This window comes from Rhea americana, unplaced genomic scaffold (genome assembly GCF_003343005.1).
Source record: "Rhea americana isolate MKP2758 unplaced genomic scaffold, rheAme1 scaffold_37, whole genome shotgun sequence".
NCBI lineage: Eukaryota > Metazoa > Chordata > Aves > Rheiformes > Rheidae > Rhea > Rhea americana.
This window is the reverse complement of record NW_028186501.1, coordinates 2,910,879-2,932,648: the sequence shown is the minus strand read 5'-3', so window position 1 is coordinate 2,932,648 and position 21,770 is coordinate 2,910,879. Positions and strand designations below refer to the sequence as shown.

At 50.2% G+C, this 21,770-nt stretch overlaps 1 protein-coding gene across 2 annotated transcripts in view; it reads left to right on the top strand.

Annotated features, from left to right (window-relative positions):
* Positions 1-21,770, top strand: part of FSTL4 (follistatin like 4) — a 211,894-nt gene that overhangs the window by 44,138 nt on the left and 145,986 nt on the right. The window lies entirely within an intron of this gene.

The window sequence follows — 21,770 nt, the reverse complement described above, 5'->3', positions numbered from 1 at the left end:
GGGGGGACACAACAACTTAAGGACTTGCTATTTATTATCAGGTTCTTTAAGACTCTTAAGCTCTTTAAGGAATTTTTTAGAGTCTTTTAAGGCCTTTAAGGCTCACTAAAAATTAGGTTCTTTAAAGCGCACGGCACGCAGGCAAGAACCACRTGCTTTTCTATCATTTAGCAAATGCACGTTTAAAGATAAAGCTTTTTCTCTTCAAATTCCCGTTCAGCAGACCTTACTTGTTGTTTTAAGAGCTATCGGGGAGAATACAGTCCCAYGCCTTGATATTTTAATCCAAGCGCGATTGACCTTGGTCTGCGCATCTCCGCGCTCTCTTTATCGTCCCGAGTAGCGGGAAGTGCCATTTGTTTTCTAATTCTGCCAAAGTCCTTCCAGGCTTTTGTGGGATAAGTTATAAAATAATTTTGATTTTGTCTTCATCTGCAGTATCTAATGAGCATGTATCACTGAATTTAATGATATCCTCTAGTGGGGACAAGCCTCTTTTTTTGAGGTTTGCTCACTTGTTGATATATAAACAAGTTCCCTCCCTGAAGTCTGTTACAGCAAGAAATAAAGGTATTTCCATTATGTGAATCCTTCTGAGATTGAGACTGTTTTATACATCTGATAAATAGTGAAGACTTTCCCACCTCTTTCTATTAAAAATGTAATAATGCCAAAATGTTAATATGATATATTACTGTAGCATATTGTAGCTAAACTACTAAGTAATTTTAGAAACACCTCCTGGTTTGGGTTTTTCTTTAAAGGAGATAAAGTCTTTGCATAATCCGTGGTACTGCTTACTAGCCCAATCTCCCATAAGAGCAGGAATATTTTAATTCTGGTGCCCAACCGTGGTTTGGAGAAGCTGGAGCAGCGAGGAGTGGCGTAGCCCCCCCCCGAACTCGAGCAGGCGGTGCTTGCCGTGCGCGGTGCGGGGCAGCTCGACCCTGGGCTGCGCCTTGGAGGCACCTTGGGCGTTTGCGTCCGGGGCTGGGCGCGTCTCGGGAGGTGGACGGGGACCCCGGCAAGGGTCCGAGCGGGAGGTCGGGTCGCGGCCGAGACCCGTCGCTGCTGCTGTTGAGCAGGTGATTTCCTCTAATAGCTGGAAAATGCCKCGGCTCCGCAGCGGTGCGGCGACACGTTGGTTTGGGTTTTGGGAGGCGGTTTGCGGATGCGGGAGAGCCGGGAAGGCGGGTTTCAGCAGAGCTGCATCTCCTATGCAAAAGCACCGATTCTGGAGCTGTTCTGTGCTCTAGTCTCGCTGCACGCAGCTGCGGCGGGCAGCGGTGGGTTTTCTCCTTTTCCTTCCTCGTTTCGTATTAAGCAGCAGTGAATTAAAGCCGCCTGCTCGCCTGGCTTCTGCGGTCTGCTCTCTGCAAAGTGCTCTGCTGGGGCACGTTGGCTTCCCCCTTTGGCTGTGGGAGTCCAGGGCCCAAGCAGTGACCAAGCACAAAACTGTTCAGCACCTGGAATTGCAGGCAGTTTAAAATGCAACGTAACCATGTAGCATCTGGAATTGCAAGCAGTTTAAAATGCAGCTAAGCACATAAAGCAAATGAAGCTGTGTATATAAAAAAAAATACTTTGGTTTTGAAGTTTGCTTGTAAGTGCTGTTCTGTTCTTCTGAAATGGGTTAACTTGGAAATGAAAACGTTGCAAATACTTCCTGCTCATTAACCGTACCGGATCAGAGAGTGGCAAGCAGCTGGTGCAGGCTAGCTGGTTTTGAAGGCTGCGGGAAGGTGGCTACTGCACTGCTAAGAATCCAAATTTTATCCGACAGAGCATGGTGTTGAGTAGTTCTGTCTCAATATTATGGCTTAGAAACTTTTTGATCTTTAAAAAGGAAAAAGAATGACTGTTCTGGGGGCAAAAGTACAGTACAGTCTTGTATGCGTTTTTTTTCTAATCACCCTGGAGCTGTTAAAATCAGCATGAGCAGATTTAATAATCTGAAAATCAGCAGTGTTGATTATCTTGCTACTTGGAAAAGAAAGTCATATTACTATTTTTTTGCTTATTTAGAATATTTATAGCTATGTACTCATGTGAATATAAAATAAATAGGGTAACTTCAGATCGATATTATCTGAAATAATTTAAGTAGTTACAGGTAGCATGTGYTCGTAAGAGCTGTTTGTAGTCAATCTTCAGTAATGTTAACAGTAACTRATTAAGACCAGAGTGTTAACTAGGAAAATCCAAAGGGAGAGTATTGCTATCTCCATCTCCTATATAAGAAACAGGGCATAAAAGAGAGGCGGGAGACGACTTGGCCGTCGTTCGCAGCGCCCGCGGGAGCGGGGGTCGATTCTGGTTCTCCCCTGTCCTGGGYGCCGGCGTGCGTCCGCGGCGTGGAGCTCGCCGAGTTCCTCTGCAACAGCTTAGGTCAGTGCTTTCCTTGCCTCTGCCTGTTTGCACCGCGAATTAAAAAGCGAAACCTTATCCGGGACGGGAGAGCCCGGGAGCAGCCCCTGGGAGGGCGGCGGGGACAGCCCGGCCGGCYGCGGTGGCCGTGCCCGCCCGGAGGCGGCCGTCCTGCTGCCGGAGAAACGTCCGGGGCAATTAATAATTTTTCTYGCTGCTCTCGTGCCTTTTGCTTTTTTTCATTCAGAAGGTGCTGCAGTTCGGGCAGACGCTGGTGAGTCTTTTGAYGCTGATGGTGTCCGACGCAGCATTAACGCGTAGTCAGACGTGAAAAGCAACGCGAGCAGCATTGATCTGTTGTCTTCTGACTCGGCTGAGCTCCTTCCTTTACAGGGGAGGAATTTAAATGCAGGTCGAGAGGCTGTAAACAGAGCAGAGGGCAGCTGCTTCGGGGGGACGCGGGCCGGACCCCGGCAGCGCTGCCCGAGAAGAGGCGTTCGCCCCTTCTCCGCTGGTGCGGCAGGTTCAACGCGGCTTCGGCTGCCCACGCGCCGACCGAGCGCGTTCCGGGGCGAAACGCCCCCAAAGGCGCGCGGAAGCGTTAAATTTGCGGTCCCAAATAAGTAAGCAGAATTACAGCTCTCGGGTGCGACGCTTCCTCTGCCCGAGACGGCTCCTTTCGTCCGGCGGCAAGGCTTTGCCTCTCCCAGCTTTCCGCCGGAGGCTGGAGCGGGGCCGGTGCGCCGCTGCGAGAGGCGCTCGGCGCTGTCTGCAGCGTTGAAAGGCAGCAGAGTGACAGCGCTTACAGCTCGAAATCCGGAATTTAGCCATCAAAATAACACSGAGCACACACAAACCTTTCTTCTTCCAACCAAAATGCAGATGTGTCACTATGCTCAAGGTAAAGCAACCTGGATTATTATTTTTTTCTCCAGCACTGTTACGTTTTTTTTCAATGCAAGTTGCAAGCAGGGATAAAACTTCACCCAGCATCAAATTTCCAAGCACGCAGTGCAGTTCTGCAAAGCGGCATTTGCAAAGGAAAAACGAGGGGAATCTCCCAGCCCAAATGGTGCTGATGCCGTTGCGAACGAGGCCGCCACGACTGTTACTCAAASAGGAGCAGAGTTTGCTCGTGCTGCCAGAGGAGCGGGAAGGGCTGAATGCTTCACTTCCTTTTTGAGCTTAGGAAGGTTTTTGTGAAATATTTTTGTTATGTCCCTGTCTTGTATGATTTCGGGACTTCTCGCTGTATAGTAAGAAAACATGCTTTAGTTCAGACCTTGGTGGTGTCCCAGCTGACGGAAAGGTATGCCTGAGTCTTGTATGCAGTGCTAGAAAATCACAGTGGAATACAAATAACCTGTGTATCTGTTACGCTTTGTGTAATCTAAAAGATATTTCCGAAGCGCGCTGGGAATGGGCGTTTTAGCTGCCCAGGGGTGCGGGTTGCATCGGGCAGGATAAGGAGAGGATTTGTCCGGGATAGGGGGTGGAATGATTTGTCAAACTGGTCGGAGGGAGGAGAGCGAGCGGAGGCCTTGCTCCGCGTGGCGTTCCTGCTTCGCCGCGTACGGTCGCAAAGGTGCAGCCTGTCCGCCCCAYCTCGGCTGTCCTGCCCCGCTCTCGGAGCCCCTTCCCTGCCGCGTGCTGCCGCAGCCTTAGGGAAACGCGGAGGAGCCCGGTGCGCCTTGGTGCCGACACGGCTGCCTCGCGCCCTGTTGAGCACGCGCGTCGAGCAGCGCTCCCGTTCCTCGCTGGCGGCGTGTGCTTACCGGCACGAGAAAATACTTCATGTGCAAGAAATTGCTGCAAGGGTCAGGAGAGGAAAACTGTTTCACTGGGTTAATTCTGCAGGTGCCACGTGTTAGTAGTAAGTTGTGACGAGAACCACGGAGAAGGCAGGATGATGGGCACAGGGAGGCAACCGGGTGGACGTGTTGGAGAGTGCTGAGGCAGCAGTGACCTGACTGTTCGTACCTGCTGACCTCCAGTCGTCCTTGCCTTCTGCAGCCAGGAACACTGCCTGGTCAGCTCTCCAGAGAGGAGGCTTGGACCACTGAGGTGAAGTCCTCCAAGATGGGTTTGTGGGGCTTCCCAGGGTTGGCAAGAAGCTGCATGAGTTGGCCAAAGCTTGCCAGGTGGTTGCATCCCGGTTTTGTTTGCTCCTCATCTCCAGACGAGTAATAGTAGAGACTACTACTATTCAAACACAGTGATGCTACTCATCTTGACGTGCCTTGTGCCCGGGTCACCCTACCCCAGGGCACTGCGTGGGGGAGGAGGAGAGAGCATCACCGYGTGAAACCCAATGTACCGCCTAAAGCTTTGAGTCTCCTTCGTCACYGCAGTCCAGTCTGTGTTCATGCGTTAGCTTTTTCCTATAAAAGGGAAAATATAAAAGGACATATATATGGACATATAAAAGGGTTTAAATGTCCATCCTCTGGAGCAGCAGCGCTTCTAATCAGAAGGAGCTCTGGCACTCGAGCAATGGAAAAATTGAAAAAAGAGACTGCGTGTTGCAAAGCGTGCTTGTGCCTCGTGGCCGGCGCGCTTTGGAAGCACGTGCGCTTCAGCAGTCACGTTCAGGTGACTTTCTGGGGTTTCAGCTCTCTGCTTAACTTGTGCATCCTGCTGTAAGAGGGAAGTGAGTAGCTGTGCCTGTGTTACGGCTTCCCGTCGTGCATCTGATCCTGTTTGCTGAACCAGAGGAARTAACGTCCCGCTGTCTGTTGCTACGCGCTCGCCAGGCTCTGTCTTTCRAGAGTGAGCTGGGAAGTGTCATCCTAGTATCGCGGAGATGCTGATTCTCCGCGTGGCGTGTGGGAAGGAGCTTTTTGAAGGCAGATTCGTGCTCTGTGCTGGTGCTGACATGAGAGTACGCAACGTTGTTTTTATGCGGTTGAGCTGTCCTTCCCGGCTGCGCGCGACAAGAAGGAAGCAAAATCCCTTGTATCTGCTATTGCAGCATTAGCTGTAGGAAGGTGGCGTCTGGAGTGCCACTTGTCATAGCCCGTAGTGCTCCCGCGTGCAGCTGAGCAGCCCGTCGCTTTGAGGAGCTTGAGGTTTCCCCAGGAAATATCGTGAGGACGGCAGCGAGCGTGCCGTCGCTGTTCTAGCCGCCTCTTATTTCACTGTAGCTTCGGTCGGAAATATTGACTAAAAACTGCTTTAGGCTGAGCAATCAATTAATACCTCCTCTGCACGCAYGTGCACACTGAATTAATTTGATAGTCCCCTGTGTAAAGTCAGTAGAAAATAGAATGTTTCTTGTTTACAACAGGAAAATGTCACCGTATCGATCAAAATCCAGAATGGCATCTCCAAAACTTGGTGCCAGTGATGGAAGAGTTGCCATGTTTTCAGAGATGTTGATACTTTCTCCTTTTGTTTCCTCACTTTAATTTTAAAGGTAGCATCCTTCAYGTTCAATTACACCCTAAAACTTTCCAAGGTGTTCTTATTTTTCCCCTTTTTTTCCTGCTGTTAGTAGTGTGTGGTTTACTTATTCCTGAGGTTACTGGTGAAATGCAGCGTTAAGTTGGCCGTGGGTGGAGTAAGGCTCGGGTACGGAGCTGAGGAAGAGTGTTACTGCGTGCAGTAATGGAGCTAATGGCATTACACGCAGGACAGCTGCGGGTACATCTGGTGTTAAACTACCGTTATTTAAACTTTATGATGCGAGAGACTGCCAACTCTCCCACTCGCAGCATTATAAATTATGTCAATTGCTCATGCACTTTTTTTAACCCGGGTTTCTCTTGAATTATGGATGATAGACAGGGCCAGAATTTGCTTTTAGTGTTCCCTTGCGACCATCTGTATGCTGAGTGCACCGAGCAGTCATAATCTCAGCGTGTGCAGTCAGGGGATGCATAATAGAATTTGCACTGCGACCATGTAGCTTGTATCCTACCGTTAAGGGGGTTTAAACACCCGAAGCACGGCAGCTCTTTTTGGGTAGCGCGGTGGTTTGCTCGGGGGCGGAGGGGAGCGCTCTGGTCTGCGCGGAGAGCTCCGAGGCCGGGAGGGCTCGGGGACGCGCGCCGGATCCGCGCCGGGACGATGCCCTCGTTCACGGGACGAGGCCRTCTTCACGGTTTTGTTGCGGGCGGAAATAACAGCTCGTATTTTTGATGGAAATACCGCGATTGGCTTTGGTTGAAGTTCTCAAGCCCGCGCGCTTGGCGGTGGAGAGCGTCCTTAGAGCAGCWCCTGGGGTTTCTGCAGGAGCACGTCGAGGCCGTGCCGCTTTTGAGATATTTTCCATAGAGCTGGTTGAATAATGTATGCTTTAAGGCATATTATCAGTAGGTGCGTGTAAATTAGATAAAACAGACACAAACCGCATAAGCATCGGCGCTCCTGTTGCCACGTTTGAACTCTCCGTGAAGAGCAGAGATCTCTTCCAAAGAGCCCGGAAGGTTTTTCCACTTCATTAACTGACCCATGCGGTAGGTGAAGCCCGACGTGGCCAATAGCGCTGGAAAAATGCCCGAAGCTGGAAAGCTTTTAGCAAAAAGCTGTGCCCCGAGCGGAGGCAGCAGGGGCGCGGGGATGCAGGAGGAGACGCGCCGGGAAGCGCCCRCCGCTGCCCGTTGCCGTTCGCCTGCTCGTGTTTATAGTAATGCCAAGGGTAAACTGTTTGCACACGTAATKACGGGGGCTTGTTAATACTAAGCATTGGGTAACAAACACATTTGCAAGTAATTATTCCATTAGGTTGCCTAAGTCTTTGCTTTTGAAATGACTGGAACGTTATTTCATWTATATGTGTGTGTGCGTGTATATACATACTTTTTTTTTTTCTTTTTTGAAGTACATCATCAAAGCTTGATTTTCTTTAATGCGGCTGTGCACTGCTTTTTCTGACATTCAGGCATATCCAGACAGGCACCAATACAAAATGTTTGCTAAATATATCCTGGAAGCACTTGTAAAATATTGCAATATATCTCCTCACAGTCTGCAATCTGTCAGTTACACCTATAAATGTAAAATACTGTGGTATGAGCTATATTTAATGGGTGCAATTCATTAAAATAATACAGCGAGTATGCACCACAAGTGAGGGGCTATTTTGTCTACAGAGGAAATTACTTGTACTTTAAAAGCKAACTTAGAAGCTTTTGAGATTTGAGATTTTAATCCGTGAGTGTGCTAAATGAGAGCGTAGTAGTTAGCAGAGTAGGTCCGATCCCGCTTTGCCGTCGCTGCAGGGCGAGCTGTTGAATCGGGTGGTGCACCGGGCAGTTTGCAGAGCGGGGCGGGCGGGCTGGTGCTGCGACCCCCTTTCCAGTCCCGTAGCGGTGGTGGCAGCGGGCGAAGGGAGCCGCYGAGTTATACGAGCGATGAGGAATGGGAGTGTTTAGATTGCTTTGCTTTCCCATTGACAGCGGAAGGGCGTTAGGCAGGCAAGGCTGGAATTTATTTGAATAAATAAAAACGAAGTTAACCGAATTATGCATTTATTCTGAGTTTGGGAAGGGTTTTACGATGCAGGGAGCAGCAATCCTGGACCCGCTCCGCTTCCCCCTCTCGCTCCCGAGCGCCAGCGCTGATTATCTTCGCTCAAGGTCGCGGTCTGCCCCGCGRTGCTCTTAGATAAACGAGTCTGTTCTCGGAAAGCCTGGCCCGAGCGTCGCTGGGCGCTTTCGGGGCTGCACAGCCCCCACGGGCGGCCAGGCCGCGTCGGGRCGAGAAGGACCAGGGCCGGCCGCGGCACCGCACGGGACCTCCGGAGGCCACCCGGTCCCCAGCGTCCTCCCGCCTCGGCCGACCGTCGCAGCCCCGGTCACCCTCCTGGAGACGCTCCTCGCTCAGCAGCGCGAGCCCCGTGCTCTGCGGCGGTGGCTGATGCCGGAGAGCGTAAAAGGTGCCGCCAAATTAACCTGGCAATAGGTGCAGCTTGGAAGGCCGTCGGTGAAGTGCACYGATTTGCTCTGCAGGCGTTTTCCCCGAGCGGTCAGGTGGCTTACGTCTGCTGCTGCTTCGGTTTTGTTAATTCATCTTAACCTCTAGTCAACAAATCCATCGTGGAGGAGATAGGAAACATGCACGTTTCGAAGGAAAAGAGCTCTGCTGTTGAAGGAAAATTTATTTCCTCCCCTTTGGAGGCTGTATTAGCTAACGGTACTGCTGCAGCGATGCATTTTGAAGCTATCTTTGCAGATCGCCATCTGTTGTGGGTTTTGAGCTGTGTGGTTTGTGGAGGAAAAAAATTAATTTATAAATAATACGGTCAAATCGTGAAATGAAAGATAAGTGCGGAGGGGGGCAACGCATAAAGCATGGCAGTGTTTTTTAATGTGAAAGCTAAACCAGCAAGTTGGAGAGTATGTACGGAGCCCGGGATTTGCACGGGTTTTAGCACGCGCTATTGCTSTGTTAACACGTGCGGCGATCGGGGGTGCTGGCCGCCGGGTGAGCGCGGCGGCGCGGGCGCCTCGAGGGCTCCGGTGTGCCCGTCGCCGCCGTTCCGCCCACGAACCGAAGGCGCAAAGGGGCCAGCTCGCAGCAGCGAGGAGGCTACCGCGGTGTCGTCCTTTACGGGAACGCGGTTAACCATAGCAGAACGGGCCAGCCGACCGCGAAGCTGTTCTCCAGGTCACCTCCGCTTTGGGGTCCTCATTGCTTTCCTAGTTTACCGTAGACATTTCTTTAAGTTTCATCTAAAAATTCCTGCATTTGTTTAGTTTCTCCACCAGTATCACGTAGGTCTCTTCATCGGTGATGGTTGCAATGCGCGTGGGCAGCGTCTCCAGTTTTTTAGAGGTTGCAAACCATCGATGCGCTAGCAGGTATTTTGAAATACTTAACTCGATGGCACTGCAACACCTGGGTATTTTGTGCTCTTAAGCGAGTTAAATGACTCTTAAAGCACGGTGCCACCATCGTTAGCTCCTGGCGATGTGACCGTGGGGAGCGGGTGGCTCCCAGCGAGAGGCTCGTGYAGCCCCCAGGCTGCTCTGCAGGCGCGGGCTGCTCCGAGGGAAACGGCTTAATCCTTGGGTGAGCAAACGTGATGCTGATGTCGTGTGCTTTGCTGCGTGCCGCGACCTAATTGAGATTTAATGCGCTCCGCCTCGTCCCTTGCATGAACCGGCCGCGGGCTCCCTTTGGACCGCGCGGTGCAGCGCGCAGCCTTCTCGGCCGCGTCCCCGCTGCGTCCTCCGAGAGACGCYGCGTTTGAGCGCGCGCGGTGGGACGGGAAGCAGATCTTTGAGCTCCTCTGACTGCAGCGCGTGCTTTAACCTAGCGCATCCCGTTGCACGCCTTGCCTTCTCCCTCCTTCCCTCCTCTTCAATAACTGCGTGTTCCCTCGTTGTGGGGCGAGGGAAGAGGTCTTGYATTTTTAAATTTCCGAGCGTTTTGTCCGCTCTCGTGGGTGCTGTCTGGACAGATTACGACTTTGTGTGTAAGCTTGCGAGAAGCTGTGTTTCGGTTCTGGATCGCTCTGGCACCGCACRCTGAGAACAACTTGCTCTTCTCTGTTGTTCCCTGAATTTTTCCTTCCCTTTCCCCCTCTTCGCCAGCTGTTCGCTCACTTCATTTCAGTGTGGCACCTTGAGGCTTTTTTCTCATTGATGGTTTCAGATGTTTTTTTGCTCCAAAATGGGCACTGTGCATGTTCTTCCACCTGACTAACCTGGAGCTGGCCACTTAGTTCCTGCAAGTCCTGCTGGGCTGTCAGTAAATTACCCTGCAGGAGCCGGACGGTGACCCTGCTCTGCAAATGCAGCTCCCGTTGGCGCTGGTGAGAGCTGCCGATGCCCTCGGCAGATAGTCCTAGTTTGTACTTTAACTAGCACCAAAGGTTTCTGCTGAGAAGTCTTTTTCTTTTTATAGCCAAAGTTGTTTTGCATTATTTAGCATGAAATATTTTTAAATAAATTTTTCATTTTTATTTTTATTTTTTCTAGCGTTTGCACTATGCACTGGAGAGTCGCAGCTTGTACCAGCTTAGGAGATGGTTTGAGTCTTGCCCTGCTGGGTGTTAATGTGAGTGGGAGCAATTGAACACATGCACATCAGTAGGAGACTAGGAAGCATAAAAATTGAATTCTCTACCCGTGCCTTTTTCTTTCCCTTAGAGGAAATCGGCCTCATTAGTACCGAAAGCTTTGGCAAGCCGGTGTTTGCAGCCCGAGCCCAGAAAGCAGCCGCCGTCCCCAGTGTGACGTTCAGCAGAGGACTTTGCTTTCCACCGCTGCCARTAATCCTGTTCACCACGAACACAAAATAGCAGCTGGATTTTTTGCCTTCTGGGTATCTGCTCCCATTACTAGTGGGTTGAAGTGATTTCCCTCTGAGGTTGGCTGCCTTCTCTCRTGGAAAACCTATCAGGATTATGTTTCTTTCTACTGACATAGCTAAAGGTAGCACTAGCGGTGGTTATAACTTCGCATAAATCAGTAAAAGTTTTTGYGTCTGTGTGCCTGTTCTCGCTATGTTGTCCAATATAGCAAATCTAATTTATTTTTCCTTCCTTTTCGATATTTTCAAGTGACTGAAAAATGTTGCCTCTCCTCCATTTCTCTTGCTCTGACTCCTCRTCGCGTTTTTTCCCCCAAAGCTGTCGTCGAGCTGAATTTGCTCATCGCAAGAAACAAGCATAGGCACCATGGCAGGGTAGTTTCATCCATTCACCCTCAATTTTAAAATGAATAATTTACTTAGTTTTTCTAAGGCACCAGGGAATTGCTTTTAAATACGAGCTAATGAGAAACCTGATGAATTTTGGCCTCAAATCTGCAATTCAGTGTGTGTCCCTCCCTGCGTGGTCCCCCGCTGACGCRCGTTCAGCCCTGTGGATCCAGCAGAAGGTTCGGTCGTGTCGCTGAACCAGCGCGTTCGGCTCGCGGCTGAGCCGACCTTGGGGTCTACGCTCGTGYTGGCGCCTTCCTGCTCGTTTTTGCCTGTCCGGGCTGGAGGAACGCTCCTTGCGGGTCAGCAAACCGCAGCGCGGTGGCGGCGGCTGCTGCGGCTTAGCCCAAATATGCTGTTTCTTTTTCTCCATCCAAGAGACTGGTGGTATTTCTAGACAGCTGCCTGGGATGGAGAAGAAAGGAGCAGCAGGGAAAAAAAAAAAAAAAAAAAAAAAAGCAGCACTGCTGTTAGCGTTTGTGGTAACGTTCGGGTTTTGCATTTTACGCTGTGAGCTAGTTTTAACGTTGCATGAAGTTTTGGGGGCTTTTCACCTTCAAAATGATTCTTTAGTAGCAATGCATTACCTTTTCAAGAGGTTATAACGCTCCCAATGAGTAAATACATGTTAGACCGCTTCTGTTAGCAGTAAAAGGGATGAGGAGAGGGTTGGTAATCTAGTAGAAATTACGCTGTTTCTACCACCCCTCGGGTAAGGAGAGGTATCTCTTGGAGGGTAAATGTGGCTATAAATAAGAAATCTATTATATTTCTTATTTAATGTCTTAAGTGTGGATGGGCATGCTTCTGAGCACTTGGTGCAGTCTGGTTGTAGAGCASTTGATCTCCACTGGAGCGAAGAGGAAGCTGCAGAGGCGCGAGCCAAGCGCGCGGTGGGAGATGCGCAGCTGGACTTGGCAGAAGCATCTCCAGAAACCTGGAAATTATCCCCTGGAGTCTGCAGAGAAATCGGACCCAGACCAGCCGGCTCCTTCCCCAGCTCGAGACGCRTCCCCCCCTCTGTGCCAGCCCCAGCCCAAGGGGCAGCGTCGGTGGTGGAAACATCTGCCGCAGCATTAGGAGGAGATCAAACACGGGTGAGACAAATCGAAAATGCAACCGGTGGAGAACTGCACAATCCCCGTGAGGGGCTGTAGGGAGCTAGATGGTGTTGCTGAGCAAGTGGGGCTCCTCCAGGCGTTTCAGCCTTGGAAAAACCCTTCGTTAGGGCTAGCGGAGCAGCGGGGGCTGCTGGCTTGTGCTGCGCGGTGGCGGCGGTGGCCCCRTCCGGCGCGAGGAGCCTTTGCTGTCCCCACGGGCCGACCGGGGCCTCTCCTCTTCGAGGACAGCGGGCTGCTACAGCAGCAGTGGTCACCGGGGAATTTTAGGGGTATGTCAGATTATTATTTTTTTAATTTTGCTGACCTCCCCAGTCAAAGCGGGATCGCTCTCCCTGGAGACGCGTGCGTCGGATACGGTGTTCCCTCTACGCGTGTTCGCTTTAGCAGCTACCTGAGAGCATCCTCACCCCCTCGTCAGCACAACTGGTGCAACCTTTTAGTTGCTAAGCACGTAATCTCGTTGGGTGGTAACGTATTTGTTTAGGATTTGCTCGCTGTCTCAGGGAAATGTGTATATTCGCCTGTTGTGGCTGTCTTGCTGGCAGGTGTTTTGGTTTTAATTTGCTATCATTTTAAATCAAATAGTACTTTGTTCATAATATTTAACTCTTATAAACCTAATCTCGGAAGCGCTGCGTAATGCGTGTGAAATTGGTAATATTTTTAAGACATGCCCCGTTCTCACCACTTTTGACCGAAGCCCTATTTGTTTCACTTTTCCTCTCTTTCCGGAAACTCGCTGGTTTTGAAAGCTCCCCTTCAGGCTCAGAAAGCTGGGAGGCTTTTCCAAGTGACRAAGTATTTGGTGTGAAGCACGGTGGTGGCTGGCGCTGGGAAGCACCGGCGCTCYGTCCGCTCTCGTCTGCCTTGCCGCTCCCCCGGAGGTGGGCGAGGGTGGCTCTTTGCTCTTTGGAGTTCAAATTTTTTGTTCCTTTTAGAGCTGCCAAAACCACTGTTTTAGCTACGCTTGAGCCAAATTCTGCAGTCCTGGTTTGAGCGGTGCCTTGGTCCCTTTGGCTACATGTGTTGGGTAGTCTTGTGGTCGGGAATGGCTGGATCTTTTCCTGGAGTGGTTCTTAAAGAAAAGAAAAAGAAAAAAAAAGGGGGGGGGTTCTTCTTAAATCACTTCTCTGAAAGCATTCTTGAGTAAACTCAAGTGAAACTTAAGTTGGGAAGTGGTCAAGTCCTGGCTGAGTGTCTTGGGGGGGGTTGTGGTGGGAGTGCCCTAGTAGGGGCTGTCCCAGCTCCCTCCGTTGCACCGGCGCAGCTCATGGGCTGGTGCTTAGAAAATGTCCTTTCTCCTCATCTTTCACTGCCTTCCTCTTCTCCGGAGTCCCGCTGAAGGCCTGGGGGCACAGAAGGGTTTCCTAAGTACCGCRCTCACCGTGGATGCGGTAGGTGATAACGTCTAGAAGAGCTAACCGCTGCAGCTCTTCCAGCCCGCGCGCGTCTCGGGCTTTCCGAAGACGCGGGAGCGGAGCCGGGGGAGCGCCGTGCCGCCTCCCGCGCAGCCTCTCCTCTCCGGTCCCCGTCCTCCTCGCGCAGGCGAGCAAACGTCTTCCGCTGAGTCGGCCGGCAGGTCCCTCCGCCCGTTCTTTCCTTTTCTAAAGAACGGCTCAAAACCGATTTATAAAAACGTCCTCTCCCGGCRCCGACGTAACGCGTCCTCCGTCGGTAGTTAGGCGTTGTAATTCTCCCCATAACGGAGCGGTTTGGCTCCCGCCTYGCGGTGAAGCTCTTTCCCTTGTAATGTATGAGGCTCGAAGGCGTCTAGTCAGGAAAACATAAATGAAATGTCTTGGGGGGGAAAAAAAAACGTGAAAAGACACTGTGCAACCTCAACAGTTTTCAGCGGGAGGTTTCTGCTGAYTTAGGTGTGATGGAGGAATGCCACCGCGCTCGTGGCTGGGGCTGCCTCTTCCATCAAGTCAAGCAGCCACGTGTCAAATGTGTTACACTTTACTGAGAAGTAAAATAAATAAATAATAATAAAAAAAAGCCAAAATACCAAACACCTGCGCTAACACAAACSCCATTACAGCTAAATGGCYTTAATACTTCTTTTTTTTCTCTCCATTTATTTTCAGTAAATAGCAACTTTTGCAGGAAAACGTTAAAGCTCAGAAACAGACTCTCAGAAGGCTGTTTGTGAACCCAGCMCGTAACGTTAACACGGTTATCTCCGGTCCTGCGTGCACAGCACTGAAGGACGGGTTCTTCCACGGGAACGGCCCGAGTTGCGCGTACGTGCAAGTCGCAGCTGCTCMGAGCCCGGCTGTAGCAGATTGCTCGAGTCTGGGGGGAAGGGGCGTGAGCAGGGACAGTTAAAGATGCTGTAGATTTATTGCCTTAACAGACTAACCTGAATTGCCTCCCAAAGTGCTTGTCCAAGCCTAGCCGGCTTGCGCGCCGGAAGGTCGCGGGCAGCTTCGGCTGGGCCTCCTGCGAGAGGGCTCGGCGGGGAGCCCGCGGCGGGGAGCCCGCGGCGGGGAGCGGGAGCGTTGCTTTCGGGGTGCTGTGGGCTCGCGCTTGTCTTGTTCTCTGTGGATGGTTAGGGGGGTTCGTTCGTTTGTTTTGGACACCAAATCCTCTACCGCGGGGCAGAGGGGAGGCTGCTCCACCGGTCCGCCTGGGGCTGGACGTGGGGGCTCCTCCTGCTCCCTTTGGGGGGTGGGAGACTTCCACTGGTAAGGAGGAGCAGCTCCCCAGTTCCGTTTCCCTTGCTGAGGGTGTGACGGACGCAGGGGAGGCAGAGGGATGTCCTCAGTGGACTCGCGTTTTGAACGTCCCCGTGTTGTCCGCACGGATGAGCGCTCCTGACGTTGGAGCAGAGTAGAGCCCGTTCCGCCAGGCTGCCCTAACACTRATACCGGGGTATGATGTGGAAGCTCCTGGAAGACCTGGCATTTAATTATTTTATTTTTCATTTACACCCAGCGCCAGTCGTGCCAGTCTCCATCCTTTTCTAGCAGTGAGGGAAGCRGGTGAAAGCCTGAGTTGCTTCTGCCTGTTTTGCTTTTTGGGGCTGTGTTTCAGCAGAGCTTGAAAAATGTCCTCAAGAGTGAGAGCTGATTTGTAAGGCCGAACTGCACAACGTGCGCCTCTTAAAGGGAGACSTGAGCAGCGGTGCTGCCACGGGCATCGCTGCGAGGACGCGTAGACCTGAGATCTCTGTGATCGATCAGAGTGAAACCTTGCACGCCAGCAGGACTTGGTGCAAGTCAAGTGATTTTTATTAAGAGCAGAATTGAGGAATAATGTAATAAGGAAGCTGCGTGGGTATTAACTATAAAAGCTTTTTTTTTTCCTATTCCTCTTCCAAATGAAAATAAATTGTCAGAAAAATGTTAATTTTTGAGACAAATGCAATGGTGAACCTTTTTCCCCCCTCATAGTGAACCTTACAAGTGGATGCACTGAGTGAGAAAATAAATAGCCAGGAAACTGAAAAACCTTTCCATCCASTATGCAGCAACATTTGCTTTGTGCCTATGCAAGAGGAAAACATGCATATAATAACCAAGGAAAGTAATTTTAAATGGTCTTAATGCAAAGTAGCGAGTCAACAGACTAGAAAATGGAGAGATTTCCATGAGACTGTAGAAAATCCCTAAGATTGAAACTTAGCATCTCTTGTTCTTGAGCCATTGCTAGTACTGCAGTAGCAGAGCTGCAGGAGTTTTTACATAGGCGCAGTAAGCAGCAGGTATGCACGTGTCTCCCTTTTGCTGCAGCCTGGCCAACATACCAAGTTTACTGATTTTTATTTATTTTAACCTTCCTTCAAGTCAAGATGGGCTGAGCCAGAAGTTTCAAGCCAGGATTTGGTTCTCAGCTCAGAYAACTTAGAAATTCAGCTCTGTTTAGTTCACTGGTCCCAGCAGGAGCTGATAGAACAAGAAGGGTCGTTTGTGTCCAGGCTTCCTGRAGGTTAGGAGAGGGTCGGATTTTCAAAGGCTCGGCACCGGGTGTTGGAAGAAGGTGGGAGGGAGARCCTACTGCTCCTCACCGGGAGGGCTGGGGCGTCACGCGGCCACAGGCAGCGGGTGCTGCCAGGGGCCGGCACGCCGATGCTGCTCCGGGGGAGAAGGAAGCATGCGTGGACAGCATGCAACGGACCAGCTTTGCCAATAGATTTAAATCTTAATAACGCACTTGGAAAGATCTGGCCTTTGCAGCTGGCTTCCGGCCACTCTGTTGGCAACCTAGTTGGAGAGAGGGCCAGGAAAAGGGGCAAGTCGTCTGTAGTTGCCTCGCTGCCGGATTCCGACCGCCTCGCAGTCTCTGCTGCAAGAGTTTCGTTCAAGCAATAGCAGAAAGAGGCATGACACCGGATTATTGATTTCTCTTGTCTTTTATAGTAGCTCACAGAGCTTGCTGTGCTGGTCAGAGGATGAAAGACAGCTGGAAACAGGGAGAAAAGTCAGGCTGATCCTAAGAGGAGGAGTGAGGGAATGGGTCAGAGACCGGTGAAAAAGATGAAAAGCAGCAAGCTGATGCTGGGCAGTGACCTACGGGAATTTCATTTCCTTCCTTCAGAAGAATATATTCTTTCRGTATTGAGTTTTACCAATGAAAGCCAAACTATTAATGTGATCTGTTCCCTGCAGGTCCTATTTGAGAAAGTTTGTGTTCTTCCAGCTGTGCAACACTGAGATGGTTAAAAATAAGATCAAGAAAATAAATCAGTGCACGTGTGTGCACATGTGTGCACGCGCATGTCRCTGCCCAGGTCTGCTGGGTTGTTCCCTGTGTGTTCAGCACTGGTGCCCAAGGAGAAACTAAATTAAATCGTTCTAATAAGCGCAAGCAGTAAAACAGTGGGGTCAGCTGCTGCTGCAGAGGCTTTTCCTGGTTGCCCCGGTGTGTGGTTGTGTTTTTGGAGGGGCCTGTTATCTGCTCCTGGGCCGGCAAAGACGGGGGGCAGGTCCGGYGATCCCACGGGGGCTGCATCCCGCAGCATCCGTCCGGCGCGGCTGGGTGCTGGATCTGCGCCTGCTGCACGGYGGTGATGCCGTGAAGTTGCCTTCAGCGGGAAGCACCTATCCCAGATAACCTCGGCTGAACAGCTAATACAGCGCAATTTGAGGAATCATCTCTTCGGGAGCTCTTCCAAGAGAACAATCGAGCAAATTGTGCATGGTACAGTCTCATGGCAAGCATCTAAATATGTGTTTGCATGCGTTGGCGGGTATTTTTTCCTCAGTAATCTGCATATATGCTTTACACAGTTTTGATCTTTTCATTTCTTCATGTTACTTGCCTCTCTCTTCTTATTAGTGCTGTCATAAACCATAATACTGTCCCAAAATAACAGTTAATGAMGCTTTTGATCTTATCATGGTTAAAAGCATTGGAAACAGGGCAGAAATTAGTTTAATTGATCATAGATACTTGAAATTTTCAGTTGCGTTTTCATGGTTTCACCTGTTACGGGTTTCATTCTCCAGACAGAAGATTTTCAGATACAAAAATYGATACAGGAAAWTCTTCTGTGATTTTGAGTGCCTCCTTGTGCTATTTGTGAAATAACTGCACGTTACCACTGAACTTCGGTTTAGCATTTCTTTTTTATTTAATACTGAACTGTGCACGCGTATAAGCAGTTCCCTTAGTGTCGGTATTATCGTTGTAACTCTTTGTCGCAACGCTCCTTTTCAGAGCAGATTTGCCTTTCTTTTAGCTGTTCTTGTTTTGCTTTTTAAACTTGGCAGCTTTTTTGTAACGTGGGATCGTGTATTTTGGAGTAGGTACAACTTGCCTGCAGGAGGGTTGCCGCGGGAGCGCGACCGTCGCGCCTGGGTTTCCTGCGGCACTCTCAACACCAAGCAACTKCAAATACGTGCTATTAAATATATATGCTATACACGTAAATAAATGAGTGTATATTATGTCTCTGTGAGGTTTCTGCAAAGCACCCCAGGACAAGCCTTGTTCCCTTCRGCAGCGGTGATGAATTTAAAGGAAGGAGCAGAAACGCAAATGAAATAGCGGGGGTTGTTGGTTCGCTCCGAGTTCAACGGTATTTGCTTGTTGTCCTTAAATGCTCAAAAGATTRAATTAAAACAACATTATTATAGTAGGAAGACTATCTTAGAATGATGATAATTTTTATCTTACCCTTTTAATTTTCTTCTTTTTGGAAATGGATTTAACGGTGCCCGGGGTGCAAGGTGCTGCACCGCGGGAGCGGCCCGGCGTGGCCGTGGGAGCGGGCTTCCTCGTGCTGCCTAGGGGTGGCTTTGGCGGTGCGGGACCGCGCTGCCGGCACCCACGACACGGCAGTCGCTGCCCGTCTCCTTGCACACACGCGGAGCTCGTTGGAGTGGTGTGATTGGGTCATTTATAGGTTTTGAACTAATTTTCCATGTCGTCAGTAAGCTGGCACGTGGCTCCTCTCACATAGAGCATCTAAACAAGCCCGGTGGTGATGGTCGCTGCTGCCAAAGCGGTGGCCAGTTCCTCTAGTTATCCCAAACCCTGGTGGAAACCAGCGGGGATAGTTTGCGTCCTTAGCAAAATATGCTCGAAGCGGGTCTCGCGGTCTGTATTTTTCTCCAGAATAAATCATCAGTTTTGCTTTATATGAATAAATGATACCGAAATGCTAGTAACTGAGCTAATGAACGTGTGCTGCCACGATGCCTCCAATGCCAGGTGATTTACCGCGGCTGTTCTCCCGCTCTGCTTTCGTAATAGGCACGCGGTGAAAAAAGACTGAGAATCGGAGAAGAATTTTACCAAACTCTTGCTCTGTTTCCCTCCTCATTTTTATTGCTGCAGTAATGGTGTGTGTAGGCATTTGCTAACTGAACAGGAGCCAGGTGCAGTATTCATGCACCTGAACTTTTATTACTTCAAGCCATGAGTTATTCAAGAAATCTGTATTAAATATGTGGCAATAAGGGAAGGCTGACGGCCCTGTGCTGTAGCATCTTGTTTTCAGCAAACGTGAAGTTGTGGCAAGTCAAGTGTGTTGGGAAATGTCTGAGTCTTGTAWGTGCATATATGAGTGTGTGTGGATGGATGTATATGAACACATGTAGCATGTACACATGTGTAAATATATCTGCACATCCCAGCAATATATATTTTCAGCAGTGAATAGTGCTTAGTACTGCTGAGACATTTTAAGCTGTAGAAAATTATTTAATGTAGCAGAAGAAAAATGTTGGAAGACTATCGATGTCGGGATGCCAGTGGAATAACTCATTAGCTGTTAACTTACTGGTTTACTTCATGGGAGCACCTAGGTTTAGCAACTGAATATTTTTCTAACGTTACAGAGGCTTTGCCTTTTTTTCCCCACTTCTCTTATTGCTATGAAGTTGCAGTTTACTTTAACAGAAACATGCTGATGGTTGTGAGTTGCAGTGTGGCCTCTGAAGGACTTGCAGTAGAAACTTCTGCTTTTGCATGTGGTTCTTCCCAAAGAAGAACCTTTGCATGYAGAAGCTTCCCAAAGCGGTTTCTTCGCTGGCTGTGCTGAGGCCGTGTTGCTCTTTGGCTGGAATCCCACATTTCTCAGGGGCCAACCAGCCAATTTGCAAAGCAGCATGTTTGCACAGGCGGACGCAAGTAGGCTTCCTCTTTCCGTCACACCGACTTCAACGTAATAGAGCAAGTCAGTCTCTAGCCATGTTGAGCAAGCTTAATTAGTGTCAAAAAGTGGCTTGTTTTGCAAGGTGATCAATTTTTAACCTCYGTAAATGACTTTCTTTGCGACTAATAAATTAAATAAATTCTATCTTTTTCATGCAGTACAGTGGGGCTCATAAATACTGCAAGCAGTTAGCGGCTAGTTTCGCTTGATTGCCTTTCCCATTTCTGTTTTTAATAATCCTTGTAGGAGCAGGGAATTCAGTCACTTTTAATAACGTGACAAAAAAGCAGCGAGGAGGGCAGCTGTGTTCGATGCCGCCGAGCTGCCCGCGGCTCCTCCGCCGCACTCGGGAGCGGTGCCGGGACCCGGCCAAGGTCCCCTCGGACCGGGAGAGGTTTGCCAGCGCCGCACGTCGCGAGGCGGGCGGCGAGGAGCCACTGCTGGCTTCCAGCATGGGAAGGACTTTGCTTTAGTCTCATCTGCTCCCTACCTGATGATAACGCCCAGAGCTCGATGCTGGATGCCGCTAGGCTCAGGAACGGTCTCYGGAGCTTCTCCGAGGGCATCGCGTTACGTTGAGCAAGCCGAGGCCCTGCAAGGGCGTAGGTGCTGCTCTGGGAGGATGGTGGTGCTCAACACGGCTTGCCTGAGCCCCGTCCTGGCGTCCTGGGCCGGTGGAYGGCACGCTGTCATCACAGGTGACCTTGGCGGGGAGGTCCGGGAGAGGCTGCAGCATCTGCGTCCTTGGGGACGTTTTGTAGGAACCCTGGAACGACGAGTGAAGTAAGTGAAGTACCTAAGGAATATTCAGAGGCTGCTTCCTGGGACTGTACTTCTGATGCCGCTCAGAGGTACTTTGACCTTGTAGTTTATTACAAGTCAGGAAAAAGTCAATATTTCTCAGGTTGGCAAGGTTGGAAGAATTTTAATGAGTTATTGAGTCAAATAGTTAATCCTCCAATACCAGATTTCTTTTTTCCTYTCAGATTTACAGTGATAAAAACAAAGGCTTAACTGAGACCAAGAAAAATGAGGTTTTGTTACATGAAGAAATTCTTGCTTGTTTTTTGTGCGTTAACCCATTGGTCTCTAGGAGGTGAACTGCAGCTTCCGCGCTGGTGCACTGCAGATCGGTGGGAGATATTGGGCAGGCAGAGCCTGTGTCCTCATTAGGCAGGAAGTTAGCATGATAAAAAGTGGGCAATAGATTGAAGTAGCTAGTGCCTGGTGCTCCTTGCTTCTCCGTTATGTGCGATTAGTGGAGTAGTTTCTTTGGATTAGGTTTGCTCTGGTCTCCTCGACTGAACAACTCTGCCACTTGGAAAATGTCCTGGGCGTCCCGGGAGGACGCGGTGGTGACACGGCCACCGTGCAGTCTGTCCCGTCAGGAGCTCGAGGGCGTGCAGAGCTGTGCTCCCGCCGTGCTCGCTTCCAAAGGCGTCCGGCCAGCGCGCCCCGAGCGGGTGCCGAGAGCCGAGGCTGCGCGTGGGGAACGCGGGCGTCTGGGACCGGCCTCGGCCCTGCGCGGCTGGTCCAAAGCGACTCGAGCGCAGCTCRGCCCTCGACTGCCGCCGCTGCGTGCAGCTGGCAGCGGGCTGCTAAGTGTTTGTTCATGCTTTAATTACGCCTTTTGCAGCATCTCTTTGTAATTCTGAATCTTTGTATACTCCAATTAACATAAAACAATCAAATTTCCTGAAACGGTCTTTATTGAGTATAATACTAATTATTGCTCTGAGTCGGGGCTTGCTGGGAAGTATCCTGTCCCGTATAAATTACAATAATGTTCTATTGTAAGCCTTTGAGGGAAGAAATTTCAGAAGCACAAAATATTACAGCATCGAGGCRACTTCCTTTGCCTTTTAATAATATGGTGAAGTAATGTGCGGAACATGATAACCGATGATTTTTTTTTAAAAGTAGTAGAAAGTTATTTTTCATGRTGTGTCACTCCTCGGAGCATAGGGGTAGATTCTGGTGGACCTTTTAATGGCGAGGTGCCTCCTCCCATCGTACTGCATTGACTTCAG